Genomic DNA, 27,627 nt, shown 5'->3' with positions numbered 1-27,627 from the left:
TCTTGGTTAACCAGCCATTAACAAGTATTTTTACTTCATTATTACACACATAATTTCCTAACTTTCTTATTTATTTTATATTCTTTCACTATTATCCATAAGATTTCATATCAAATTGTGTCAAATGCCTTAAGATGTCCTATCATTTTTGCTTCTTCTTTTCTGTTCATGACATCGTCCACAATTTCTGTATCAATAATTCTTGACAACCCTCCCCTTTATACTATATAAGCTATCTTCCATAATATTTTCCATTTTATTTTCAAATCTCTTTTGTATTATTTTCATAAAGATCATATAATCATTACTATTCAATACTATTGGTCTCTAGTTTTTAATTATTTTCTATTTTCCATCTTCAAAATAAATGTAAGTATCCCACTACATACTTCTTTATACATAAAACCTTCATTTAACCATTCATTGAAATATTCAAAAATATTTTTTAATAGTCCCTTAAATTTTTGTACATTTCATACCCTATTCCATCTGAGCCTACAGCTGAATCTGTATTTACTTGTCCTAATACTTTATCTAGCTCATTTAAAGAAATCTCATTTTCAAATTCTTTATTGTCTTTATCTGTTAGCTTTTTTTTTTACTTTCCATTTTTTCTCTGCCTTCTTTTTTTCTTTAAACATTTCTGGTACATATTGTACTACACTATACATATTCCCTGAGTTCATTCCATTTCTCTTTTTATGTTTTTTTATTTCTCTCATTGCACTACCATCTTCTTTAACTAATCTGGCTAAGTAACTCAATACTTCTCTTTTTCCTTGTAAAAATAATTTGCTTATATAGCAATTCTTGTATTTTTCTTGATTTCTCTCATATGATTTTTTTTCTTTGTCAAAGTACTATCATTATGTTCCAGATCTTCTACTGCATCATTATATGTTCTGTTACACTTTTCTTTCTCTACTTTTCTCACATCATATCATCACTATAACAACATGTTTTATATTTTTCCTTAAATATCACTACCATTCAGACCAATTTTCATAACATGTTCTCATAGTAATATGATCTTTCAATGAGTCTATTTCTAACCTCCTTCCTTCTTCATTCCATGCTTACTAGTCGTCCCTTTATATTTTTTTTGCCTATTTTTTTGTATATTCCTTGTTTTCTTTTGTCTGTAGCAATATGATGCTAACAAGTACCCCCTTCTCCTTTAAACCTTCTGATACTATAAAATAATCTATTTCAGTTTATACATACCCCTTTTGTAAGTCCGTGAATTTTTCCCAATGTTTTAACTTATTACATCTCATATCTTCTAAGATTTTTCTTATATAATTGCCTTTCTTTTAAATACGTTTTCTCTTTCTTTACAGTTAGTGTAAGCACATAATTTCATAATCCTATGTCCTTGTTCTTTCCATTTTAAATCTACAGTGGTTAATCTTTCCATTTTTGTTAAAGTTATATCTTATAAATTTATAGTATTTCTATAGAATACGGCAATTCCAGAACATCTTTCATTTCCCAAACTACAACTTATCTTTCGTCCCCATAGTTTCTCTGTTTGTAATCTTCTTCATTTGTTAAAATTCTTGTGTCTTCTAATATAATTACATTTTCATCACATGTATTACACCATTGCAAAATTCATGTTCTTCTTAGCATATTCTTAATACTTTTCTCATTTACAGAAAGCACTCAACATTTTTCATTTTACTTTTTCCTTATATTCCTGGTTTCAAAAATTAATAGCTAATTACTAAGTTAGCTTTCTTAACAGTCCATTGTAGGACTAATCAATTTCCATCTCAAAGTGAGAATCAAACACTGTACTTTGTGTTTGTGAGTCAAACACCTTAACCATTATGCCAAGCCCTCATCTTTAGCTGTATAAGTTCTTTTCCATTCATTTCCTTTATTTTTTTCCCTCTTATCCCTTCCCTTTAAATTTTCTTTTTCTGCCTTTTACCCTTTTTTCCTTTTACTACGTCCAGGTTTATGTCTTCTTTATCACTTATGTCAGAACATTCTTCTATATCCTCGTTATTACCTTTTTTCTCATCTGATGTATCTTCTATTTCTCCTACTTCTAAATGTCTTCTCCTTGTTCATTTTATTCACTTTTTTCTTTTTCCTTACTGTTATTTTTGTATTTACAATTCACCCATCCATTTGTGTCCAATTTTGTTAACATTTATAACATTTAAATTCACATGTTTGCATCATTTCCCATTTCTCCACAAATATAACATTTTCTTTTGTCACAGTTACTTATCAAATGTCCTTTTCCAGAAAAAAATATGTTTGGGGTTGTCTCTATAGGTTCATCGGTTCATAGGTGCGTACTAGGCTAATAGCCCTGGTGCCTTTGCAAGCCTAGCCCATACGATTACCCTGGCATCATGCCACCTGACCTTAGGTCCCAGTGCTCTGTCAAGTAGAACCACTGGAGTGATCCTGGGGTGAATTTTCTATTTCCCATCCACTCATCAAGATTTCTCTTGAAGATGGCCAGTGAGATGCTCTGTTTGACATGTATGGGAAGTCTATTCCATAGCATAGGCAGTCTCTGGGTTATGAACTTGTCCCTCCAGCATGTCCTGTTGATTGTGTTAATGAGGTTGAGGTCTCTGGAGTGTGTGGTGAGGTGGGATTGGGATTTCTTTAAATGTAGCATTTCTAACAGAGCTGGGTCAGACATGGCTTTGTAAGTCAAGCAGATATTACCTCTAAGTAGGCAATATCAGACAGAGAATAGCTGGAGTTTTTTGAGTCTGTCCATGTAGGACAAGTGTTTAAGGCCTAGGATCCTTTTTGTGAGGTACTTTTTCAGCCCGTCCAGTTGTTGCAGGTGTCTAATGAGGTACATGCCAAATGGGGCATTGTACTCAATGATTGTCCTAATGAGGCATGAGTAGAGGGAGACAATGACCTCTTTCTTCCTGGGTGCAAAACCCTTAGTAATGAGATGTGCCACATAGAAGGACTTTCTGATCACAGTGGCAATGTGGTGGTCAAAAGAGAGGTTGCTGTCAACTTGTGTTCCCAGATCTCTTATAACACCTTTTGTGTTCAGTGAACTACCATTGATGTGGTAATTCATGGGAACTGGGTCTTTCCCAAAGGGAATGATGACTCATTTTTGGCATTGCACTTAAGGCCATGGTTCTGACACCAGTCGTTAGTCTCAGTAAGGACTTTCTGTAGGGTGTCAACATCACTTGGGGAGTTAATAATGGCTCCCAACTTGCAATCATCTGTGAACTTTGTCAGCCAGAGTCCTTTTGTGTTGGCCTGGACTTCTGAGAAGTAGATACCAAACAGAAGAGGAACTAGGACAGATCCCTGTGGGACTCCACTTGTGACTGGTCAGCAGTCTGACTTGGAGTCAGCTACTTTCACACTGTGGGTTCTAACTGTGAGCCAGTTTGCAACCTACCTACTGATATAGGGGTTGATGCCTAGCTTATTGAGATTTTCTATGATTCCTGAGTGTGGAATGGTATCAAAGGCCTTAGCCAGATCAAGGTAGGCTGTATGATCCACCTTTCTTTCATCCACAGCTCTGGTGACTGACTCAAAGAATTCGACCAAGTTGAGCAGGCATGATCTACCCTTCACAAAACCAAACTGTGTGGGATCCAGAGTTTGGGGATTCCCTGTATCCTTGTTTATTAGGTCCATGATGATGCATTCCATAGCTTTGCATATCAGACTTGTCAGGCTAATGGGGCGATAGTTCCCAGGGTCTGCTGTCTCTCCTCCTTTGTGGAGATGGATGACTATGGCAGTGTGCTATTCAGTAGGGACAAAGCCTCAGGTGAGGCTGTGACTGAACAGGTCACACAGGTGAGGTGCCAATTCACTCTTTAGTTCATGTAGAACACAGCCAGGGATATTGTCAGGTCCCATAGAAGCTGCATTCTTGGCCTTGGACAGTGCTGTTTTAACCTGTGCAGCAATAATACTGGGTGCCTGGCAATCTACTGGTGTTGTGATTGGTCCTTGGGGGGGGAGGGTAAAGTTGGAACTGAATCTATCGGCTTGTATATTGGCAATATCTCTTTGGTCAGTATAGGAGGTACCATTGTGCAGTAGCTCAGAGCAAATCTGAGTATTGCCGTGGAGATTCTTTACATAAGTATAGAAGGCCTTGTGGTTGTCTTTGCTATCTGCTGCAATTCTGTTTTCATGGCTAGCTTTAGAGGATTTGATGAGGAATCTCAACTTTTTGTTGAGGCTGATAAGGGAGTTTTTCTAGTCTTGGGACTGCACCTTATTCCACATCAGTTTCCTCCTTCTGTTCTAGAGTTTACTTATGGCAGGGTACCACCAGACTGGCTTCCTTTTTTTGGAGAAGAGTGTCTTGGTTCTATTGGGTATGTCGAGATCCATGCATCTGTGTACATGTTCGTACAGTGCATTGGTGTATGACTTGGCAGTCATGCAACTATTCTCCATTTGCATGGGTGCCGTGAAGTTAGCCACCTCTGTTTTTAGGACCCCAAAATTAGCTTTGGAGAAGTTTTTTCATGGCAAGTGTATTGGTACATGAGTAGTTTTCCCTGTTAATGGAGGCGTAGCTGAAGCTGCCCAGTATGAAAGTGTTAGGTTGGACCCTAATATTCTCCAGGGTGCTTAGGAATGTGGAGTGTGAGTCTTGTGACAAGGTTGGGGACCTATAACAGGCTATGACCTGAATCACTGTCTTACCTAATGTTACCTAGACCTGAAGTATCTGCAATGTGTTATGTTGGACTACCTGACTGGAGGTGTGTGCATCCTTTATGAAAATGGAAACACCACCACCTTTTGAGCTCCTTAGGAGCTTTGGTCCAAGTTCTGAGACTGAAAGGTGTGGAATGAGTTACAGCCTGGTAGTGCAGGGGTGCTTTCTGCTGCCTTAAACCAGGTCTCTGTTACAGCACAAATGTCAATGTTTTCCATTTTAAAAAGTGCTTCGAGTGACTGCATTTTGAGATTTAGGCTTCTAGCATTGAGCAGCATGACCCTCAGATTGCATCTGTTTGTAACTGTTATGGTGGTAATTTTGTCTTTGGAAAACCACCTAAAAAAGGCACTATAGGGTTGGCAAGAGCCTTGGCCAGTATCCGGAAACCCAGAGGTGACAGATACAATACTTCACAACATCCCTAATTCCTTCCACATGTATTTTCTTGGTATATGTATATATTTTTTTCCTTCTATTTTTAACAAAATATTACATTCCCAGCCACCAGTCCAAAAACCCCTTTTTGTCATAAACTTCAACAATGCCCAGTACTTCTTTACATAAAGCATTCAAATGTCCTTTCAAAGTCTCTCTTTCTACCTCTGTTTAAAATTGTACATGAATCTTCTTTTTGTTTCCCTGTGATCACATTAAGAATCTATGTATTACAGTCTTTCTTTTTCATATTCTCCAAGAAAATTTACCATTGAAAAAACAGTCTCAAATATAATGTCACAAAATGTCTTTGGTAATAAGAATAAATGATCTTGCCTCATGTGCTTTTACACCCAAAGGAGCAATTAAATTGTGCCACTTCCTACCTGTTCATTTTTGAATCCGTACCACATACATCTGTTTTCATTTTCTTCAGCCTTCTTTGCTGCTACCACCCTTATGCCTTCTTTTACTTTCTCTGCATATGTTTTCTTTTCCATCTCACCACTATTCATCAGGATTGCCTCTGCATCATCCTTTTGCATATTCTCCATAATGTTGCCCCAGGAAACATCTGCTTCTTTTTCTGGTTTATTCTGCACCGCCATTTCTTTAAGAAAATCATCACACAACCCTTAAGCCTGGAGGGTGGTAATTATACATTTGTCATTTGCTGACTCATCTTCATCAAACGGATTTCTTTGAAATATTTCCTCAGGTTTCAATATTTTCTTTCACCTTCATTTCTTTCAGTGCTCCATCAACTCCTTCTCTCTCTCCATCTGCCTCCCTGTTTATCTGGACCACCTCTGCACCTGGAATGGAAACAGGAAGTGCTCCTCCAAAATGGTTCCTACTCAGAACACTGAAGAGTAGGGGAAGTTATCCGGTTTCCTAGCTGCATTTACCCTGGCTGATATAAATACAACCGTGGATATCCCCTGAAAAGAGGTTAAAGCCTAGTGAGACTATCCTGGTCAACAAAAGATGATAAACAGATAAATAAATACATTTCAGCCTTTGGACACAGTGCTGATTAACATGCATCAGCTTTACAATGTACAAAGGTACATTTTTTAAATAAAAATCAATATAAATAATATTGAGCAACAAATAAAATAAAGTGTCATCACTAATTCATGCTGATATGTATGCACTACAAGACAAGCTAAACAGGTTGTTAAGGAGAGAGCAAAGAGTTCGAATACTACCATGGATGAGAGACAATAGAAGTCTAAGAGAAACAACTAGTTTGGGCTGTAGATGTAGTTGTGAGTGCTTTAACAGGGATTGGAATGATGGGGGATTTTGATAATAGCCGCTAAAGATGATCAAGGAATAGTTTATTCAGAACTGTACTGATGTTAAGAAAGAAAGCAAAACTCCTTAAGTACATGGAAAAAATGCAATATTTGGTAAAACACAAGTAGGTGATGGAGACAGGTAGCAACTATAATGAATATGAATAGACTTAAAATAACAAGTGGGGTTCATACATTTTTGGAGTCATAAAGCTAACAAAGACAAGGAGAATTCTGCAATTTTTTGGTTGAGGTGATGAATGTAGGAATTAGGAACTGTAGGTCCAGGAAGAATTCACAAGAATCCCAGGAATGTCCTATTGGCAATGTGAAAAAATAAAAATGCAGATGCATCCTCAGCAGCCTGTGCAGGAGGCTAGAGCTCATCAAATCACACAGTAGAAAGAGTTGATCCTCCCTAGGTTCCCACCACATTAAATCAGACTGCATCCTCAGCAGCCTGTGCAGGTTACTAGAGCACAACAAATCACAGAATATAAAGAGTATGTTCCTCCCTAGGCTACTACCACATTAAATCAGACTGCATCCTCAGCAGCCTATGCAGGAGACTAGAGCTCACTGAATCACAGAGTATAAATAGTATGATCCTCCCTAGGTTCCTACCACATTAAATCAGACTGCATCCTCAGCAGCCTGTGCAGGAGACTAGAGCACAACAGATTACAGAATATAAAGAGTATGATCCTCCCTAGTGTACTACCACATTAAATCAGACTGCATCCTCAGCAGCCTATGCAGGAGACTAGAGCACAACAAATTACAGAATATAAATAGTATGATCCTCCTTAGGTTCCTACCACATTAAATCAGACTGCATCATCAGCAGCCTGCACAGGAGATTAGTGCTCACCAAATGACAGAGTAAAAAGAGTGTGATCCTCCCCAGGTTCCTACCACATTAAATCAGACTGCATCCTCAGCAGCCTGTGCAGGAGACTAGAGCTCACCGAATCACAGAGTATAAATAGTATGATCCTCTCTAGATTCATAGGTTCATAGGTAGGTACTAGGCTAGCTGCCCGAGGGCATTTATAAGCCTAGCCAAAGTGTCTGAGTTTTCGCCACCCCATTGATTAATTAACTGATCCTCTGTCAAGCAGAGCCAATGAAGTGATCCCAGGGGTGTATTTTCTGTTACCCATCCACTCATCAAGGTTTCTCTTGAAGAGTGTTAGTGAGGGGCTCTGCCGGATGTAAATTGGAACTTTGTTCCAAAGATGGGGAGTCTCTGTGACAGGAATCTATCCCTCCATCATGTTCTATTTATTGTTGTGGTGATGTTGTGGTGAGGTTTATCTCACTAGAGCACGTGGCTCACAGTGACTTGGATTTCTTTAGGTGGAGCATGTCCATCAATTCTGAGTTGGACATGGCTTTGTATGTCAGGCAGATATCACCTCTGAGTAAGCGATATGCCACTGAGTAAAGCCAGAGTTTTTTCAGTCGGGCTGCATAGGACATATGTTTCAGACCAGTAATCCTCTTGGTGGTCTTTCCAGCTACTGGAAGTGTCTTGTGAGGTACATTCCAAATGGGGCATTGTACTCTATGAAGTGTCTAATGAGTGACGAGCACAGGGGTACTATAACCTCTTTATTTCTAGATGCAAACCCTTTAGCAATTAGATGGGCCACATAGAAGGATATCCTAACTACTTTGGCAATATGATTGTCAAAGGAGAGATTACTATCTACCTGGGTCCCCAGATCTCTTATTACCTCTTCTGTATTAAGGGAGCTACCACCTATGTGGTAATTCGTGGGTGTTTTGTTTTTCCCAAACGGGATGACTATGCATTTTTTGGCATTTAGCTTGAGGCCATGACTTTGACACCAGGTGTCTGTCTCAGTAAGGCACTTTTGGAGGATGTCCGTTTCAGCCGGACAGTCAATTATGGCTCCCAGTTTGCAGTCATCGGTGAACTTGGTTAGCCATAGTCCTCCTGTGTTTGCCTGTACTTCTGAAAAGTATATGCCGAACAGTAGGGGTCCCAGGACTGAGTCTTGCGGGCACCACTTGTGACTGGTTTAGAGTCGGACCTGGAGCCTGCTAGTCTTACCGTGTGAGTTCTGTCTGTAAGCCAGTTGGCACCCCAGCTCATGACGTAGAGGTTTATGTTCGGGCTGATGAGTTTTTCTGTAATACCCGAGTGGGCAATGGTGTCGAAAGCCTTGGCGAGGTCAAGATAGACTGTGTGAACCACCTTTCTCTTGTCTATGGCCTTGGTGACTGTCTCGAAGAAGTCATCCAGGTTTAGTAGGCATGATCTGCCCTTAACAAAGCCAAACTGGGTCAGGTAAAGTGTTTGGATGTTCCCAATGTCTTTGTTAATGAGTTCCATGATGATGTGCTCCATGGCCTTGCAGACCAGGCTAGTCAGGCTTATAGGGTGATATTTATCAGGATCAGTTGTGGCCCCTCCTTTGTGGAGATTAAAAACCGTTGCTGTGCATCATTCTATGGGCACATAGCCTGTGGAGAGGCTGAGGATGAACAGCATGTTTAGGTGGGAGGTTAGTTCATTCTGTAGTTCATGCAAAACGCAGCCTGGGACACCATCTGGTCCCATTGACGCTGTGTTTTTGGCTTTTGAAAGGGCTATTTTCACCTCTGCGTCTGTGATTTTTGGGACACTACACTTTTCCAGTATTGTTGTGGGCCCTTTTGGAGATGAGAGGGGGGGTGAAGTTTGCACTGAATCTATCTGCCAGGATGTTGGCAATATCAGTAGGTTCAGTATATTTTGTTTTATTTTGCACTAGTTCAGTGCATATCTGTGAGTTGCCACTTAGATTCTTAACATAGCTAAAGAAGGCTTTGTGGTTATTTTTTGAATCCTTGGCTATTTTTCTTTCAAAGTTAGCCTTGGATGATTTCATGAGGGACCTCAGTTTCCTACTGATACTGATCAGGGATGTCTTTCCTTCTTGGGATTTGCTTTTTTTCTGAACTAGTTTCCTCCTTCTATCGTATAGCCTGTTTACTGCAGGGGTCCACCAAACTGGTTTCCTTCTCTTAGAGGAGTGAGTCTTGGTTTTGCTAGGGATGGCATGATCCATGCATCCTTGTAGGTGCTCATAGAGTGCATTTGTAAAGATTTCTGCATCTTTGGCAGCGTTATCCTTTAGCGTAGGGGCTGTGAAACTTACCACCTCTGTCTTAAGTAAGGTGAAGTTTGTTTTAGAAAAGTTTTTTTTTTCTGTGGTTTCCTTAGTTGGGGGTGGTGGTGGGATGTGGACATCCAGAGTGATTAGTTTATGGTCTGATCTAACCAGTGATGGGCTGACCTCCGGTGTGGAACACCTGTCGTCCATGTTGGTGATGACCAGGTCCAATATGTTTTCACCTCTGGCAGGGGAGTTTACCAGCTGATCCAGGGCATTTGAGTTGATGAATTCCAGGAAGTGCTGGGCCTGGGAATTTGTACTCGAGTAGTTTTCCCAGTGAATGGTAGTGTAATTGAAATCGCCCGATATCAGGGTGTTTGGTAGGATCTTCATGTTTTCCATTGTCTCCAGAAAGGTGGAGTGGTGGTCCTGGGTCATGGAGGGTGATCTGTAGCAGGCCACAATTTGCATTGCAGATTTGCCCGATGTTAGTTGCACATGGATGATCTTAGAGTATCATGCTGCGCCACTAACCTGGAGCTGTAGGTATCTTTGATGAATATGGATACACCCCCTCCTTTTGTTTCGGTCCGTGTTCTGTGGCTAAAACGTGTGGTATGAGTTGTAGCCCAGTAATGCTGGGGTGCTCTCTGGAGCCTTGAACCAGGTTTCAGTTACTGCACAGATGTCGACATTCTCCATACTGAGGAGTGCTTTGAGAGCGTGCATTTTGAGATTTACACTCCTGGCGTTGAGTAGCATAACTCTCAGTTTTTTGTTAATTGTGCTGTTTACAGAGGTGGGTTTGACTTTTGAGCGTTGCCTAAAAAAGGCACTATGGGGGCAGCAAGATCCTTGGCCAGTATTCGAAATCCTAGGGGTGACAGGTGCAAGCTGTCTGTTGTGAAGCAATGCGGCTTGTCGAGCATGTCGTCCCAGGCTGACAGACACTGGATCCCCTTTGAATTACACCAGAAGCTTAGCTAGGTGTTGAAATTGATCATTCTTTCTTTATTCTGAGGTATCATTATTGGTGAGGGCAGGATACTACTCATGGTCAGGGTCATACCAGCCTGGGCTACATGATCAGAGAGCTTTTCCATGGCTCTTTTCATGTAGTCCAGGGAGGTACGTCTCAGGTCATTCACACCAACATGAACAATGACAGAGTCATATTTGTACTTGTTCTAGAGTGACCTGAGTGCTTGTGTTATCTGGCAGATTCTGGCTCCTGACAGGCAGCTAAAAGTAACCTTCTGCTTGTCCAGCCTAGTGAGTGGGACGTCAGTGTGCCTGACTATAGAGTCACCTATTACTAGTGTGTTAGGTATGTTGTTTCACCTTAAGGGCTGTGATTGTGTGGCACACTGATCATGTGTTTTATGTGTTGTCTGGTTTGTGACGGGAAGTGCAGGTTGTTTGGGTGTCTGCTTTGGAGATCTGTGATGCTTTTGCAGGTTTTTATTTAGAGCCTCCGAGTATGATTGTGTATTTATGTGTATTTTTGCCAGGGCTGTTTTAGTAGGTCTGTGTGCGGCTGGAGTTGTGGTCCAAGTGTTAACCTTCTCATCTTGACTGTCTGTTCCACTCTTGGGTGGAGACAGCTTAGCTTCTTGTTTGGCTGTATAATTGCATCGCTCTCATATGTTAGCATTTTGTGTTAGGAGGATGTCTGTGTACATGAGGCAGTTGTAACATTGCCTCAGGATACCCAGATTCACCAACTGGACTGGAGAGTGCACATGAAGTTGTCCTTTGGTCATGCCTGAATAGTAGGTTGAGCTGCTTAGTCACTTGGTTGGTGAGGGGTGAATAAAGAGCCTTGCCCTGCTGGGCAATCAGTGTCAGGGTAAATTAGTGCTTGCTATTAGGTCTGAGAAAGTGCTGGGCTGTAAGATGCTTTTTGAATGCTTAGGTTGAGAGTTAGACTAGTTTCAAGGGAAAAACTGAAGAGGAGACTTAGTGGAGCCAGGAATAATTTAACCGTAGCTAACTGGCACTGCCCGGTGCGCAAAACCATGCAAAAGCGTTTTTTATAGTAGGGAAATGAAAGAGATAGAAATTAGCCCAAAATGGCCAATAAACTACTAACTTCTGGGCTGGAACCACTCCTCCAGGGACAGATTGGTTGCTCAAAGCTCCCCTCTCTCACAGGTGAACAGAGAAACTTCCTTCTATCCAAGTAAGGTATGGGCAACTCAGAAACTAGTATCACAGTCCTGAATTCAGCACTAGCCTGAAAACTGGACTATACTAGCTTAGAAAGGCAGGAAACAAGGAATTCTTTTGTATTTTTTGTTTTTTTGAAAAGGCAAAAACAGTAAAATATACACTTAAAACAGCTTTAAATGATTACAAACGATCAGAAAAGGCAATCGGACCTTAGTGTGTAACTTACAATAGTTAAACAAATTATTTAAACAAAAAACAACTTTTTAAAAGTGCAGGCAGTCAAATAAGTACAATATGTGAAAAAAGAAGCTTTTAAATCACAATAAACTTTGGAAAAATCTGTGTTTTGGCGGAAAACAGATAAGGATAGCAAGAAAGTACAGAAAACTGATACTTAATCACTCCAAAGTCACTCTTCTAAGCTAGAAGGCTTGTATCAGTTTAAGGCTTTCTAGTGCTACACAGTAGGTTAGTTACAGTTAAGATGGGAAACAAGCGTAGATGTGGTCTTTTAAACCAGAAAGTTGAAAGAGACGGACAAACTGTCCAAATGGAAAATAAACTACAATTTCTGGGCCAAGAACCTCTCCTCTCATGGTAGACAGGCTACCTAGTGCTTACCACTTCCACTGATAAGCTAGAAGGCTTTCCACCAACACATAAAGGCTTGCAGGGCTCAGAAGCTTACCAACAGTTCTGGATACAGCAACTCTGTAGCTGGACTAGGCTAGTTACAGGAAAGGTGGGAAACAAGTGCAAGTGTGGCTTTTAAACCAGAACATTGAAAGAGATGGAAAAAAAACTGCCCAAACGGCCAATAGCTACAATTTCTTGGCCAGGAACCACTCCTCCTCTTGTGGTAGATAGGCTACCTAATGCTTACCACTCCCACTGATAAGGTAGAAGACTTCCCTCCAACACAGAAAGGCTTGGGGGGCTCAGAAGCTTACAAAGAGTCCTGGAGTACAGCAAATCTGTACCTGAACTAGACTAGTTACAGGAAAGGTGGGGAACAAGTACAAACGTAGGCTTTTAAGCCAGCAAGTTGAAAGAGATGGAAAACTGCCCAAATGGCCAAATAAACTACAGTTTCTGGGCCAAAACTCACTCTTCCCATGGAGGATAGGCTACCTAGTGCTTACTACTCCCACTGATAAGCTAGAAGGCTTTCCTCCAACACAGAAAGGCTTGGGGGCTCATAACATTTACTAACAATCCTGGATACAGCAACTCAGTAACTGGACTAGGCTAGTTATAGAAAAGGTGGGAAACAGGCACAAGTCCGGCTTTCAAACCAGAAAGTTGAAAGAGATGGAAAAATACTGCTCAAACAGCCAATAGGTACAATTTCTGGGCCAGGGACCACTCCTCTCATGGTAGATAGGCTAACTGATGCTTACCACTCCCACTGATAAGCTAGAAGGCTTCCCTCCTACACGGAAAGGCTTGGGGGGCTCAGAAGCTTACAAAGAGTTCTGGATACAGAAAATCTGTACTTGGACTAGACTAGTAACAGGAAAGACAGAAACCAAGTGCAAACACAGGTTTTTAAATCAGAAGGTTGAAAGAGATGGAAAAGCTTCCCAAATGGCCAATAAACTATAATTTCTGGGCCAGAAACCACTCCTCCTGTGGTAGATAGGTTACCTAGTGCTTACCACTCCAACTGATAAGCTAGAAGGCTTCTCTCCAACACGGAAGGGTTTGGGGGGCTCAGAAGCTTACCAACAGTCCTGGATACAGCAAATCAGTACCTGGATTACACTAGTTATAGGAAAGGTGGAGACCAAATGCAAAACGGGCTTTTAACCAGAAAGTAGAAAGAGATGGAAAAACTGCTCAAACGGCCAATGAACTACAATTTCAGGGCCAAAACCCACTCTTCCCATGGTAGATAGGCTACCTAGTGCTTACCACTCCCACTGATAAGCTAGTATGCTTCCCTCCAACACAGAAAGGCTTGGGGGGTTCAGAAGCTTACAAACTGTCCTGGATACAGCAAGTCTGTATCTGGACTTGACTAGCTACAGGAAAGGCAGGAAACAAGCTTAGAATTTTTTTTTTGTTAAAGAAAAGCAGCTAAACCAGCAGTAAATACAATTCCACATTAAATCAGACTGCATCCTCAGCAGCCTGTGCAGGAGATTAGTGCTCACCAAATCACAGAGTATAAAGAGTGTGATCCTCACTAGGTTCCTACCACATTAAATCAGACTGCATCCTCAGCAGTCTGCGCAGGAGATTAGTGCTCACCAAATCACAGAGTATAAAGAGTGTGATCCTCACTAGGTTCCTACCACATTAAATAAGACTGCATTCTCAGGAGCCTGTGCAGGAGACCAGAGCTCACCAAATCACAGAGTATAAAGAGTGTGATCCTCCCCAGGTTCCTACCACATTAAATCAGACTGCATCCTCAGCAGCCTGTGCAGGAGACTAGAACACAACAAATCACAGAATATAAAGAGTATGATCCTCCCTAGGCTACTACCACATTAAATCAGACTGCATCCTTAGCAGCCTATGTAGGAGACTGGAGGACAACAAATCACACAGTAGAAAGAGTATGATCCTCCCTAGGTTCCTACCACATTAAATCAGACAGGACAGACTTCACATATATCAGCTGTCATGACACATTTTAACATACACATTGCAATGTATGGTTCAAACCATTTTTCATATACGGATTTTAAAGTGTTACAATAATATTTTCACACAAAACCAGGCAGATATATGCAATTATCTATAAACTTTTTTTCTTTCTTTTCTTTCTTTTTTTCCAAAATATAGTAGAGAATAACTGGAAAACTAATCAGATTTCATGTACAGCTGGTTCAGAATGTTTTTGATTATGTATCTTAAATCTTAATTTCAATTCATTACAATTCATAAACAGGATTCATTAAGTGTTATTGTGTTTACTACTTCCATGTTGAACAATATAGAAATACAATAATCTGAGTATAAAAAGAACAGCAGTTTGTTTCTAAAATAGTGTATAATGAAACAGGATCATTATTATGCCTAGCATAGAGATGTAAACTAATTATTCTCAGTTACAATCAACGCAGACTGTAATTAATGGTGGAAACTCATGCTCTGTGCAATGAACAGTTTTCTAAATTTCCAAGGAAAGTCATTTTGTTACAATTAACAGACAATGAGAATGAAATTGGTAATGTAATTCAAGAGGTTCGGTTTTAAATGTCTCCCGTACTATCCCACTGCTTTGCATAAAAAGTCTGTGTGGCCATTCATTTGTGTTATGATCTCTAGAGATATTTCAGAGGCAAGAGAAGCAGTGATGAAATTTACATTGCTTCATTTGTATGAGTTGAACTTTATGCAAGGTGTTTTACAGAACGCTTTCAACTCCTTCAAGGGTTTGCCAAATGAATACCTCTGTGATTGCACATTAAAACAAGAATGATCCCAATGAAATAATTTCCATATTGATAAGGGAGCATCACAGAATTTGAGGACTCTAGTATTAAAATAATGCAGCACTTCAGCTTTTTAATAAGTACATCAATGACAAGAAGCTGACTATTATCTGAAGCTTTCACAAGTCAGACATTATTCTAATGAAAAATCATCCAATACAAGTGAATATATTTGGGAAATTGTATGAGGAAGGAGGTTTTACAATTATTGTTTCATTGAACTGCAGGATATTACTAGTTCTTCATTTGCAGGTTTTTCATGTACATGCAATGTGGCAAACTTGTGTGACCAATTCTTAATAAAAAAGAATAATCCTAGAGACCTTCTTATTTATTTTCTTTAAACACAGAAACACTAAAGCTTATGTTCATGTGTGCAGGCTTCCTACAAATTTCACTGCTATGAGGTATTTCTAGCTACTTCCTGCATTTGTTGTGCAAATACACTTCCGGCACCCAGTGACTTGCTGTCTCACATGTACAGAAACATCACATAAAGTCTAACAGTCCCACCCCTAACCCATCTATGTCTTCAAACTGGGCACTTACACATCATATCAGTTAGCATATTAAACATCCCACTTTACCATGTTTTTTTAGCGGTACAGTCCTATAATGTCAGACCTTATATATTACATTCCTTGTTCTCACTTCACTACATAAGAAGCTCTATTGTGCATCATCACCCTCCTTTCAGGTTGCATAATAATATTGTGTCAAACAGCAACTTATTTGTAGCTGTCTTTTGCCATGATGTATTACATATGCATGTCAAAAGACAGACAGTAGTATTCAAGTAAAAGCTGAAATATTTATGTATTTATGTATTTATTTATTTATTTAATGTTTCCAACTGGACACAAGTCTCATTTTCAGTGGAAGCCTGGGGAGAAATGCTCCAATGAACAGAAAGAGAAGAGGGCAATTATGCAAAATTTATATAATAAATGTGCAGACATAGACTAGTAGTGATATGACAGTTAATCAAAAACTAATATTAATTAACGTATATGTATAGAAATGTAATAATATGACAGTTGCTGAAAACATGACAGTTAAATGAAGAGTACAGTAAAATATAAGCTAATATCTGGCTTATACTAGTCTACTTACTTTCAAACTGAATTAGCCAAAGACAGATCTTGAGTAGAAGACAGTGAAGTAATTATAGGAAGCTGATGGTTACAAATTATGAACGAATATTGATATGTCTAGGTAAAAGGGAGATAGAGACAGTAGTGGAGGGGGGGTAGGTGGTAGTCAGATAGTTATAGATAGAAGTAGCCGTATTATAGCCAGTTATATAAAAAGGTGGTGACAGTAAGGGTTTGGAGATTATCCAGGAACATCACATGTGCAGAGCTGGCAAATGAGCAGATAGGACTTTAGTTGAGTTTTAAATGATTTTAAGGAGTGTTTTTACTGTATTGCTAGTGGGATGGAGTTCAAAATTTAGCTAGGTGGTAGGAGAGTACTGATTTGCCATCATAATTGTTGGGTTTTGATACATGGAATAGGTATTTATCAAATCAATGTAGTGGTCTGTAAGGGTTATATATATGTATGAGGTTAGAGATGGACAGTTAGGTTTATACACAATGTTATAGATTTCAGAAAGTCGTGAGTAGGTTAGATAATGAGGGATTTCAAGCCATTTTAATTCCCTTAGGGCAGCACAGTGTTGGGTTCTACTTGGAAGGTTGGCATTTGTAGTAACATTGCTCAAGGTTGTTTAGCAAAGTCATCTGGATGTTGTTAAGGATGGGAGCAGAAAATGTTAGAGTAGGCAAGAGAAGAGAAGAGGCAATGTGTTTTCTTATATTATCTTAGAGGAAGGGTGTGGTTCTATAAAGAGAATGCAATTTACGGTGTATGTTTTCACTATATTTTGGATGCGTGTCAAATTTTAGGTTCTCATCTAGTCAGATGTCTTATATAGGTCCATAGGTTCATAGGTAGGTACTAGGCTATTTGCCCGAAAGCATTTATAAGCCTAGCTGGAATTTGTTGGCTTTCGCTGCCCCATAGATTAGTTCCCTGTGCCTCTCTCCAGCAGAACCATTGAAGTGATCCCTGGGGTAAATGTTCTGTTTCCCATCCACTCCTCAAGGTTTCTCCTGAAGAGGGTTGGTGAGGATCTCGGCCTAATGTAGATTGGAATCTTGTTTTAGAGCATGGGAAGTCTCTGGACAGGAAGCTATCCCTCCAGCATGTCCTATTTATTGTTGTGGTGAGGTTTCGATCCCTGGAGCATGTGGCTCGAGGGGATATGGTTTTCTTTAGGTGGAGCATGTCCATCAATTCTGGGTTGGACATGGCCTTGTATGTCAGGCAGAGATCACCTCTGAGTAGGTGTTATGCAACTGAGTACAGCTTGAGTTTCTTCAGTCGAGCTGCATAGAGCATCTGTTTGAGGCCAGTGATCCTCTTGGTGAGGTACTTCTGTGGTCTTTCCAGTTGTTGCAGGTGTCTTGTAAGGTACATCCCAAATGGGGAATTGTACTCTATGATGGGTCTGATGAGTGATGCGTAGAGGGGCCCAATGACCTCTTTCGATCTGGATGTAAACTATTTTGTGATTAGGTGGGCTACATAGAAGGATTTTCTTACCACTTTGGCAATGTGATTATCAAAGGAGAGGTTACTATCTACTTGGGTCCACAGATCCCTTATTACGTCTTCTGCATTTAGAGAGCTACCAGCTATCTGATAGTTTGTGGGTACTTTGTTTTTTCCAAATGAGATGACTATGCACTTTTTGGCATTTAGTTTGAAAGCATGGTTTTGACACCAGGTATCTGTCTCAGCGAGACCCTTTTGGAGGATTTTTGTGTCAGCCGAGAGTCAGTTATAGCCCCTAGTTTGCAGTTGTCTGCAAACTTGGTCAGCTATAGTTCTCCTGTTCTTGCCTGTACCTCTGAGAAGTATATGTCAAACAGGAGGGATCCTAGGACTGAGCCCTGGGGAACGCCACATGTAACCGGTTTAGAGTCAGACATAGCTTCCTCAACTCTTACCATGTAGGTTCTGTCCATGAGCCAGTTGGCAACCCATCTCATGATGTAGGGGTTTATGTTCCGGCTGGTGAGCTTGTCTATAATACCTGAGTGGGGAATGGTGTCAAAGGCCTTTGCGAGGTCTAGGTAGGCTGTGCGGAACACCTTTCCTTCGTCTATAGCCTTGGTAACTGTCTCAAAGAAGTCCACCAGGTTTAGGAGGCATGATCTGCCCTTAACAAAGATGACCTGGTAGGGTCCACTGTTTGGGAGTTCCCAATGTATCTGTTAATTAGATCCATGATGATGCGCTCCATAGCTTTGCAGACCAAGCTTGTCAGGCTTATAGAGCAATAGTTCCTGGGGTCCGTTGTGGATCCACCTTTGTGGAGTAGAATAACTGTTGCTGTGCACCACTCTGTGGGCAAGTAGCCTGGGGAGAGGCTGAGTTTAAACATTGTGTTTAGGTGAGGGGTTAGTTCATCTTTAAACTCATGTAAGACGCAGCCTGGGACACTGTCCGGTCCTATTGATGCTGTGTTTCTGGCTTTGGAGAGGGCTGTTTTAACCTGAGTGTCTGTGATTTCAGGGGCACTACATTCTTCTGGTATAGTTATGGGCCCTTTTGGGGGAGAGAGGGGGGTGACGTTTGCACTGAACCTGTCTGCCAGGATGTTGGCTATATCAGTCGGTTCAGTGTATTTTGTACCATTCTGCACTAACTCCGAGCAGATCTGAGAATTGACACTTAGATTCTTTACATATCTAAAGAATGCCTTGTGGTTATCTTTGGAGCCCATGACAATTTTTCTTTCAAAGCTAGTCTTGGACAATTTTATGAGGGAATTTAGTTTCTTGCTGATACTGATCAGGGATGTCTTCCCTTCTTGGGATTTTACTCTTTTCTGTACTAGTTTCCTCCTTCTATTGTATAGCTTGTTTATGGCAGGGGTCCACCAGACTGGTTTCCTTTTCTTGGAGGAGTGACTCTTGGTTTTGTTTGGGATAGCATGATCCATGCATTCTTGTGGGTGCCCATAGAGTGCATTAGTAAAGGATTTTGTAGCTTGGACAACATTATCCTTTAGCATGGGGGCTTTAAAACTTCCCACCTTGGTCTTAAGTAACGTGGTTTGCTTTTGAAAAGTTTTTCATGGTGGTTTCTTTGAGCGGAGGTGGTGGTGGAATGCGGATAGCCAGAGTTATTAGTTTATGGTCAGATCTAACCAATGAGGGGTTGACGTCCGGTGTGGAACACCGGTCGCCCATGTTGGTGATGACCAGGTCCAATATGTTCTCACCTCTGGTGGGGGTGTAGCCCAGTTGATTCAGGGCATTTGAGTTTATAAATTCTAGGAAATGTTGGGCAAGGGAATTTGTACTTGAGTAGTTCTCCCAGTTAATGTTTGGGTAATTGAAATCACCCAATATCAGGATGTTTGGTAGGACCTTTATGTTTCCCAGTGTTTCCAGGAATGCTGGGACATGGTGGGTGATCCGTAGCAAGCTATAATTTGAATAGCAGTTTTGCCCATTGTTAGTTGCACGTGGATGATCTCTGAAGCATTGTGCTGTACCACTAACCTGGAGGTGTGGGTATCCTTGATGAATATGGATACTCCTCCACCTTTTGTATTTCGGTCCGAGTTTTGTGGCCGAAATGTATGGTATAAGTTGTAGCCTGATAGTGCTGGGGTGCTCTCTGGAGCCTTAAACCAGGTTTCTGTTACTGCACATATATCGATTTTCTCCATACTGAGGAGTGCCTCGAGTGTGTGCATTGTGAGGTTTAGACTTCTGGCATTGAGTAGTATTAACCTCAATTTTTTGTTACTTGCGCTATTTACGGCGGTGGGTTTGTCTTTTGAGCCTTGCCTAAAAAAGGCACTATGGGGGTGGCAAGAGCCTTGGTCAGTATTCGAAAGCCTATGACATGTGCAAGCCATCTCTAGTGAAGAAGCGTGGCTTGTCGAGCATGTCATCCCAGGCTGACAGACACTGCATCCCCTTTGAATGATACCAGAAGCTTAGCCAATTGTTGAAATTGATAATTTTTTCTCTATACTGTGGTATCATTCTTGGTGAGGGCAGGATGCTACTCAGGGTCAGGGTCATATCAGCCTGTGCTACATGATCAGAGAGCTCCCGCATGTATCTTTTAATGTAGTCCAGGGAGGTATGGCTCAGGTCATTCACACCGACATGGACAATGACAGAGTCATATTTGTACTTGTTCTGGAGTGACCTGAGTGCTTGTGTTATGTGGTATATCCTGGCACCTGACAAGCAGCTAGCAATAACCTTCTCCTTGTTCAGCCTAGTGAGTGGGATGTCAGCATGCCTGACTATAGAGTCACCTATTACTAGTGTGTTGGGTATGTTATTTTGCCTTAAGGGCTGTGATTACATGGCACACTGATTTTGTGAAGTATGTATTTCATGGTTTGTGTTGGGGGGGGTGGAGGTTTCTTGGATGTCTGCTTTGGAGGTCTCTGTTGCATTTGCAAATTTTTATTTAGAGTCTCCGAGTATGTTTTTGTGTATTTATGTGTGTTTTTTGCCAGTGTTGGTTTCATAGGTCTATGTGAGACTGGTGGTGTGATGCAAGTAATTCCCTTCTCCTCTTGACTGCCCGGGTCCAGTCTTGGGTTGAGAGTTCTTATCCTCCAGTTTGGCTGTATAATTGCATCTCTCTCATGTATTAGTGTTTGGTGGAAGGAGGAAAGGGTTGTCTGTGTACATGAGGCAATTGTAACATTGCCTCAAAATGCCCAGATTCACAAGTTGGACCAGAGAGTACATCTGAAACTGCCCTTTGGACATGCCTAGATAGGTACAGTGAACTGTTTTACTTATTGGCTGGTAAGGTCAAATAGAGAGACTTGTCCTTCTTTATTAGTGCTTGCTATTAATTTTTGACCAAGTGCCGGGATGAGATGTGAATGGTTTGTGTGCTTTAGTTGAAAGTTTGTCTAGTTTTGTTGGATGAGGTTATTGAGAAGGAGATTTTGTTGATTCTAAGCTGCTTGGGAATAAATAGAATTAAACCAAAAAGTGGTGTAATGGTGCAAGAAGAAATAACTGATAAACCAAAAATCCACCACCATGGTTTTTGGACTCCACACAGCTTTATTAATAAGGTTAAGTGCTTTCATCAATCAAGATTGACTTAATCAGAACCTTCATCAGAACCTTTTAATGAATGGGGTAAGAAATACAAATCCATCTTGGGTAATGGACCTTTAAAACCACGACAAATAGTTAGTGAAACATCCTTTGATGCACCCATTAACTTTGTGCAAGCATATGTTGTGCAATATAGTCCCTTATCTAGTGGGGTAAAAATATTTTACATAAAAACTGGAGTATATTTAAAACCAACAATGAGATGTCCAAAGTGGTGGACGAGAAACCTACTTTTCCTACTAAGGTGGGTGCTAGTTTGAAATTACACCTAGAAAACAAGGTTGGTAGTGGTGTTAATAAAAATTATATGGATGGTACTAAACCATGTGGACAGTGCCCCCAATGTTGTTATATTTTATAGGTGCCGCATGTTACTCTATCCAACAGAACAGGAACTACTGTTTATTTCAAAAAGGGAAATTGTTTCACTAATAGAATTGTATATCTTGCAATGTGTAATACATACACTGGATTCAATGTTGGAAAAATGGAGAGGGTACTCAAATCTATGATTTATGAGCACTTATATGATATAAAAATCAAGGAGACAAACACCTTATATAGGCATAGTATGGACTCTCAGAACTTTTCAGGTTTTAAATTTGCCATTTTGGATATAGTGAATATTGACCTGAGAGGTGGAGACTGGAAAAATATTTTATGTAAAAAAGGATTATTGTGGCAACTAAGGTTAGCTGCCAATTTACCCCCTGGGTTAAATAATTCCAAATCTATATTACCAGCCTTGAAGGAGAAAGCAGGAAAATTATAAATATAAAACAAACTTTCTAAAACTTTGGTTTTAGGTTATTTATTAGGGTTAACCTAGTGGAGTATTTTTTAAAATATTAAAACTGTGGCTGGATAGAAATATTCGTGCATGTTATATGTATTTTATGGTGTAAAGAAAAGAGCTTTTAGAATTGGCAGAGTTTATTTTTAAATACAATGAATGGTGATTGGTTTAATTTTAGCCAATGAGTACTATTTAATTTTTTTCTTAACTGTGTTTCTTGTTCTGATATAGTCAACCTTGATTGATGAAAGCACTTAAAAAAATAAATAAATAAATAAATAGGATTAGTTTGGATTTACTTGGGTTAACGAATAGCTGGGCAAATATCAGTCATGTTTCTACAGAGGAAGAGGACTCCTGGGTAAGTTCCTGTAGTTTGTTCATGTTTTTTTTGTGATACAGATAACTGGGGAGGAAGGATGTGAATTCTTTTTGCCACTTGACAGACTGAGCTCTGTTTTGGAGGTAGCTACAAAAACATGATATAGCAGTGGTGTTGAGTCTTTGGTTATGAGATTTGTATAGAGGAATGCAGTGAGACATCAAGTCAAAAGCCCTGGCTAAGTAAAACAGTAAATTGGGGACAGAAGCCATGCTGAGATATTTTGTGTGAGGCAATATAAAAGTTGTGACTAGATGCATTTTTCAAGTATTTTTGATAGAAGAGAGAGGATGGTAATTGTTCTGTAGCTGAAGAGTTCAATTGAATGTCCTTCTTGTTTGGACAGGATGAATGTGTTTTTTTCCAGAGAGCAGGGGCATATTCTTCACTGATAGAGCAATTTATTAGAACTGAGTTGAGGTAATCTATTTGTTTCTGCAGCCATCTTATAGTATTCGCCAGCTAGGTTGTCAGGGGCTAAGGCGGTGGGTTCCAATTTAAGTAATATTTTTTATGAAAGTAGTGGGGACTGGTTGGAAGGACAGGTTATGAAGATGAATGATCGGTGGTGCAACTGTCTGTTTGTTGGTATTAGGGGAATTTTGAAGTAGTGATGAGACTGACTGAACAAAATGAAAAGCTGAAAGCATCAGCGTACTTTATAGAGTTGTTAGTTTTAAGGCTAGGAGATGGTTGAGTGGTGTGGCAGGGATTGAACAGCTGGTTTTAGAAGACCACAATGTTTTGGGATTTTTGTAGTTTTTATGTTAGATTGTAGTATTTTTTATCTAACTTACTATGAGTTTTAGTTTGGTTTCTGAGTGCTCTGAATTTTTGGAGATTTGTTAGTGTTTTATTGGATAGCTATGTATTCCAGGCTCTAAGTCTCATAAGGTGTTTTGTATTTCAAATATTATGTACTATAATATTACTTTTTAGTGTTAGTATTCCAAAAAAATGTTTAAGTACTTAAAACAGTAAGCATTATCAAATAAGTTACACAATGGGTCGGTTTAAGTGTAGTTTCAGGCATCGGACTAAGTTTTTCTGTGGACTAGTGCCACATCCCAAATTAGTACTTGACCTGATGACTTTTGAGTAGGACAATTTATGAAGGTGAGAAAGAGGATTCCTTATTGTTCTGTTTTGTAGCCATACAGATTTTATTTAGTCATGCCTTAAAGCACCAAATTAATTTTGGCATGTTAAATAGATTGGTAAGTGCAGTTCTAGGAAAAAAAGTATTTGATCGGTTTCTCTGAATAAGAATTCAATGTCCTTCAAAGACTGGGTAAGGTTTCTGAACTGCTGCACCCAATCAGTAAATTATTTTAAAACATGATTTCAGAAGATAGAAAACATCATGTGTTTGATACGCTACTGCACTATTTCCAGGAAGACCAGGCAATATTTTGTCATATAAGTATATCATTTAATTGTGCACTAACTTAGCATTACCATTGTCAGTTCTTACTTCAGTGACTACAGGGACATATAAATTCTGAAAAGCACAGGACTAGGTGAGTAGATTATGTGAGGTGTTTGGAGGCCTTATGTGTGTATTATCTTCATCCTATTCTGTCTCTATAAGCTCAAAGAACAAGGCAATTCATTCTCAGCAATCTTTTCATCCTTATATGAAACTGGGAAGCATTTCCCATGTTTGGAAGCCGGAGAGACTGGTCACTCAGATCAAGGGGAAGACCTTGTAAATTCTATATCCAGTGATGTCTGTTTGTGACCACAATCTAAGAAAGATGGATTATCTTTTCTTTTTTAAACATCTTTATTGAATTATCACTTGTGACAAATATACATTTACATAAAAGTAATCAAACTGTGTTAACAAGTTTACATTTACAAACATAATACTTCACATATATTGCTATATATCATATAACCTAAGCAACATTACATAAACTATTCAATTCCTTCCTTTTTTTTTAAACAAGAAATGTTTTCAATAAACCATCACTTACAACACAGGCAATCATACAGTTGTTGTTGTTGTTGTGTCTTTCGGCTTTTCCTGGTTATGGGTCACCACAGCGGAACTCCGGTCCGCTAATGATTGGCAGTAGATTTTTACATGCCGAGTTGCCAGCCCTGATGCACAACCTTCAACGAAGGTACGCCCATTCACACATGTCTCCACACAGAAGACGCTCTAGCTAAGAATCGAACAGGACAATGTCTTACTGTGAGACGACAATGCTAACGCAGCACCAAAATGAAAACAAACCACACCGATACAATCCTAGTTGCAAGCATGTTATATCACAAACCATACAGACACTCTCCCAGTTAAAAACATTATACATCACTTTTAATCTAGCTAATCATTTGCAGTCAAACATTACATATCTCATTTAAGTTGTGCCTTCTTTTAACTCTCATTCTTCTCCTATGTGTATTGTTCCTATACTTCCCACTTTTGTCTTATGTACTTCACTCCTACCCTTTTCTTAACATCTCAGTTCCAGATGTTGTTTCTCTGCTACCGTATTCACTACCTCTAATATAACTGGTTTAGATTTTTATTTCCATTTTCTAGTAACTGCTTTTTGGCAGCCACCGTAATTAGATACAGCAAAGCCTTACTATGTCTAGGCAATTCTGATTCTGTTATCATACCTCAGAAAAAATCATCTCCCTCATCACACCAATTTGCCCACCCAGTATCTCCGACAGTGCATCCTGCAGGGAATCCTTAAAGTCCACCAACTTTTCCCAGAAAATATGTTGCCAATTATCTCTTTCTTCTTCATCACAGTTCCAACATTTGCTGTTTACTTGAGAAAAAATTCTTTGGAGTCTACTCGGGGTATGAACATATCTATGTTAATATTTCCATGCAAAATCCTACATCTTCTAGAGATTTTGTTGCATATTTGGGAGACATGCATATATCCTCCCTTGTTTATTTGCAAATTGCTTATCCAGTCTCTCTTCCCTTCACACAAAGTAAGAAATAATGAACTCTATTACCACTTTTGCCATATTTAGTATCATTTTATGCCAGCGTCATAGATTGATTTGACTTGGTTCTTTCTACTGATGTAGCAATTTTAGAGAGTTCAAAAACTTTCTGCTCTGTCCACTATAACAGTATATGCACTTTTCAAGAGAAATATAATTGTAAACAATATATGAGGTTAAATGGATTATGAGCATATGTCCTTACTGTGGCCTGCCCTGCTTACATTACTACTTTTTGAAATAACATCAACAGTATGGTATGAATGTCCAAATTTACTAAAGACTGTAAAACAGCAATGATAGCTACTATAGGTAATGAGGTTTTGGATTTTCAAAAATATTTTGGCTATTTGCATTCATGGATGGTAAATAATTATATAAAATTTTATACTAAAAAATATGTAGTGTTGCAGTTTGGAAAGTCTAAAAATATGCATACTTATACATGTCAAGGGCAATTACTGTATAATGTTATAAATGTATAAATGTAATTGTCTGTTTATTATCTGTATTGTCTACTCAATTTTTTTTTTTACAATGTCTAAACATGTCAAAGAACCTATAGTAACCTAAAATGTCTGGAGCTTTTCTCCCCAGGACTCCATTGAAAATGGGTTCATCTTGGCCCAATGGATTATCCTGGTAAACCAACTGCAAATAAAATAAAATAAATAAAAATAAAATAACTTATAATGAGTCAGGAATATCTGTGGCAAATTGGTTTTCATTTCATGACATTGTAAATTAATGTAATGGCAATTATTGAGACTTTCTAAAACACAATTACAGTTTTCACATTTAAAAGAAAGTCAAAATGGTGGACAAAACCTAAATGACAAATAAGGAAAACATAAGGCAGGGGAAGAAAGAATTTTATTTCAAAAGCGATTGATTGGAATTTCCTAGAAATTGCATATTCTAACAATTTTATAAACACTCTACTGGCAGAGGGCTATTGAAAGAATGTGTTGGTAGAGTAAACATCTGTAGCAGTGGATGAAAGTAAACATCTAGTAGAAGTGGTAGCCTAAACTCTTTTTGAAAGGACACAATCTATAGTGCTCTGAAAGAGAAAAAAATAAGCACAATTAAATGTGAATTAATGTCTAGATAAGCTAAAGAAAAGTGGTGTTAAGAAGGACATTGTGTCACATTTGCTTCCCTACTTTCACATGAATAATTATAGAGATGTCAAGCGTCAGTGATGGATAGGTACTTATAAAACAGATGCTAACACACTGAATACATGTTAAAGGGCTTATGCAAGGCTTCCAAGTGTTATTGACATGTATCATGTCTCCTTATGAAGAAAGCTTGCATCAACATTATTTTCTAGTGGCTAAACCCTCTAGACTACAACTGGAGCACATTAAATACACAGAATTGTACTTTTTGCCCATCATAACTCAGAGAAGATTATAAAACAGCATGTGGTTTCAAACATATCCTCTTGCATAACAGAAATTCCTGAAGCAGCGTATTCAGGTGTCCACAAGCATTCCACTGGTTTAATTCAAACAGGTCCTGATGAAAGTATTTATCTGACACAGCAGAAGAAATTACATGCAATAACTCCAAAACAAATATTTGCATAAATCCCTTCATAAGTATTGGTTTCCATTAAGTGGTCAGAATGTTCCAAGAAAGAAAATGATCAGCAGATGAAGAGAAGGTTACTCAGACATACACATTTTCAGCTGTAATGTCCTAAGCAGTTTAATAAAGCTGTTATTTAGGTAAAAAACAGCTCTAAGAGAGGATTGTAAAGGTGTCATTCAGCTAATAATCAGCTTTAGGTGAGGAAATTAAATCTGTTCATGGGAACTGCATGATTTAATTATAAAGGACTAGTATTCAGAGAGAAAAAAGAGGTTAGGAAATTCAGTTTCCTAATGTGTGTGACTAACTAACAACAGTTGCAAGATGTTGTCTAAACGTCAATCAGCTGATCTTCTTCTTTTTCTTCTTTCGGCTTTTCCCGGTTAGGAATCGCCACAGTGGATTACTGTCTGCTCATGATTGGCAGTGGAGTTTTTACAGTGTCGAGTTGCCAGCCCAGCACCCAACCTTTCCACAGAAGGCACACACGCATCACGCCTAGGGCCAA

At 39.3% G+C, this 27,627-nt stretch overlaps 1 protein-coding gene across 1 annotated transcript in view; it reads right to left on the bottom strand.

The window, feature by feature from the left end:
- LOC122816569 (ephrin type-A receptor 7-like) overlaps positions 1-27,627 on the bottom strand; it is a 2,140,039-nt gene that overhangs the window by 1,464,876 nt on the left and 647,536 nt on the right. The window lies entirely within an intron of this gene.

Source organism: Protopterus annectens, chromosome 1.part1 (assembly GCF_019279795.1).
Source record: "Protopterus annectens isolate FY-2018-M chromosome 1.part1, PAN1.0, whole genome shotgun sequence".
NCBI classification, from domain to species: Eukaryota; Metazoa; Chordata; order Ceratodontiformes; family Protopteridae; genus Protopterus; species Protopterus annectens.
Note: the sequence above shows the minus strand (reverse complement) of the source record. Positions and strands in the feature narration are given on the sequence as shown.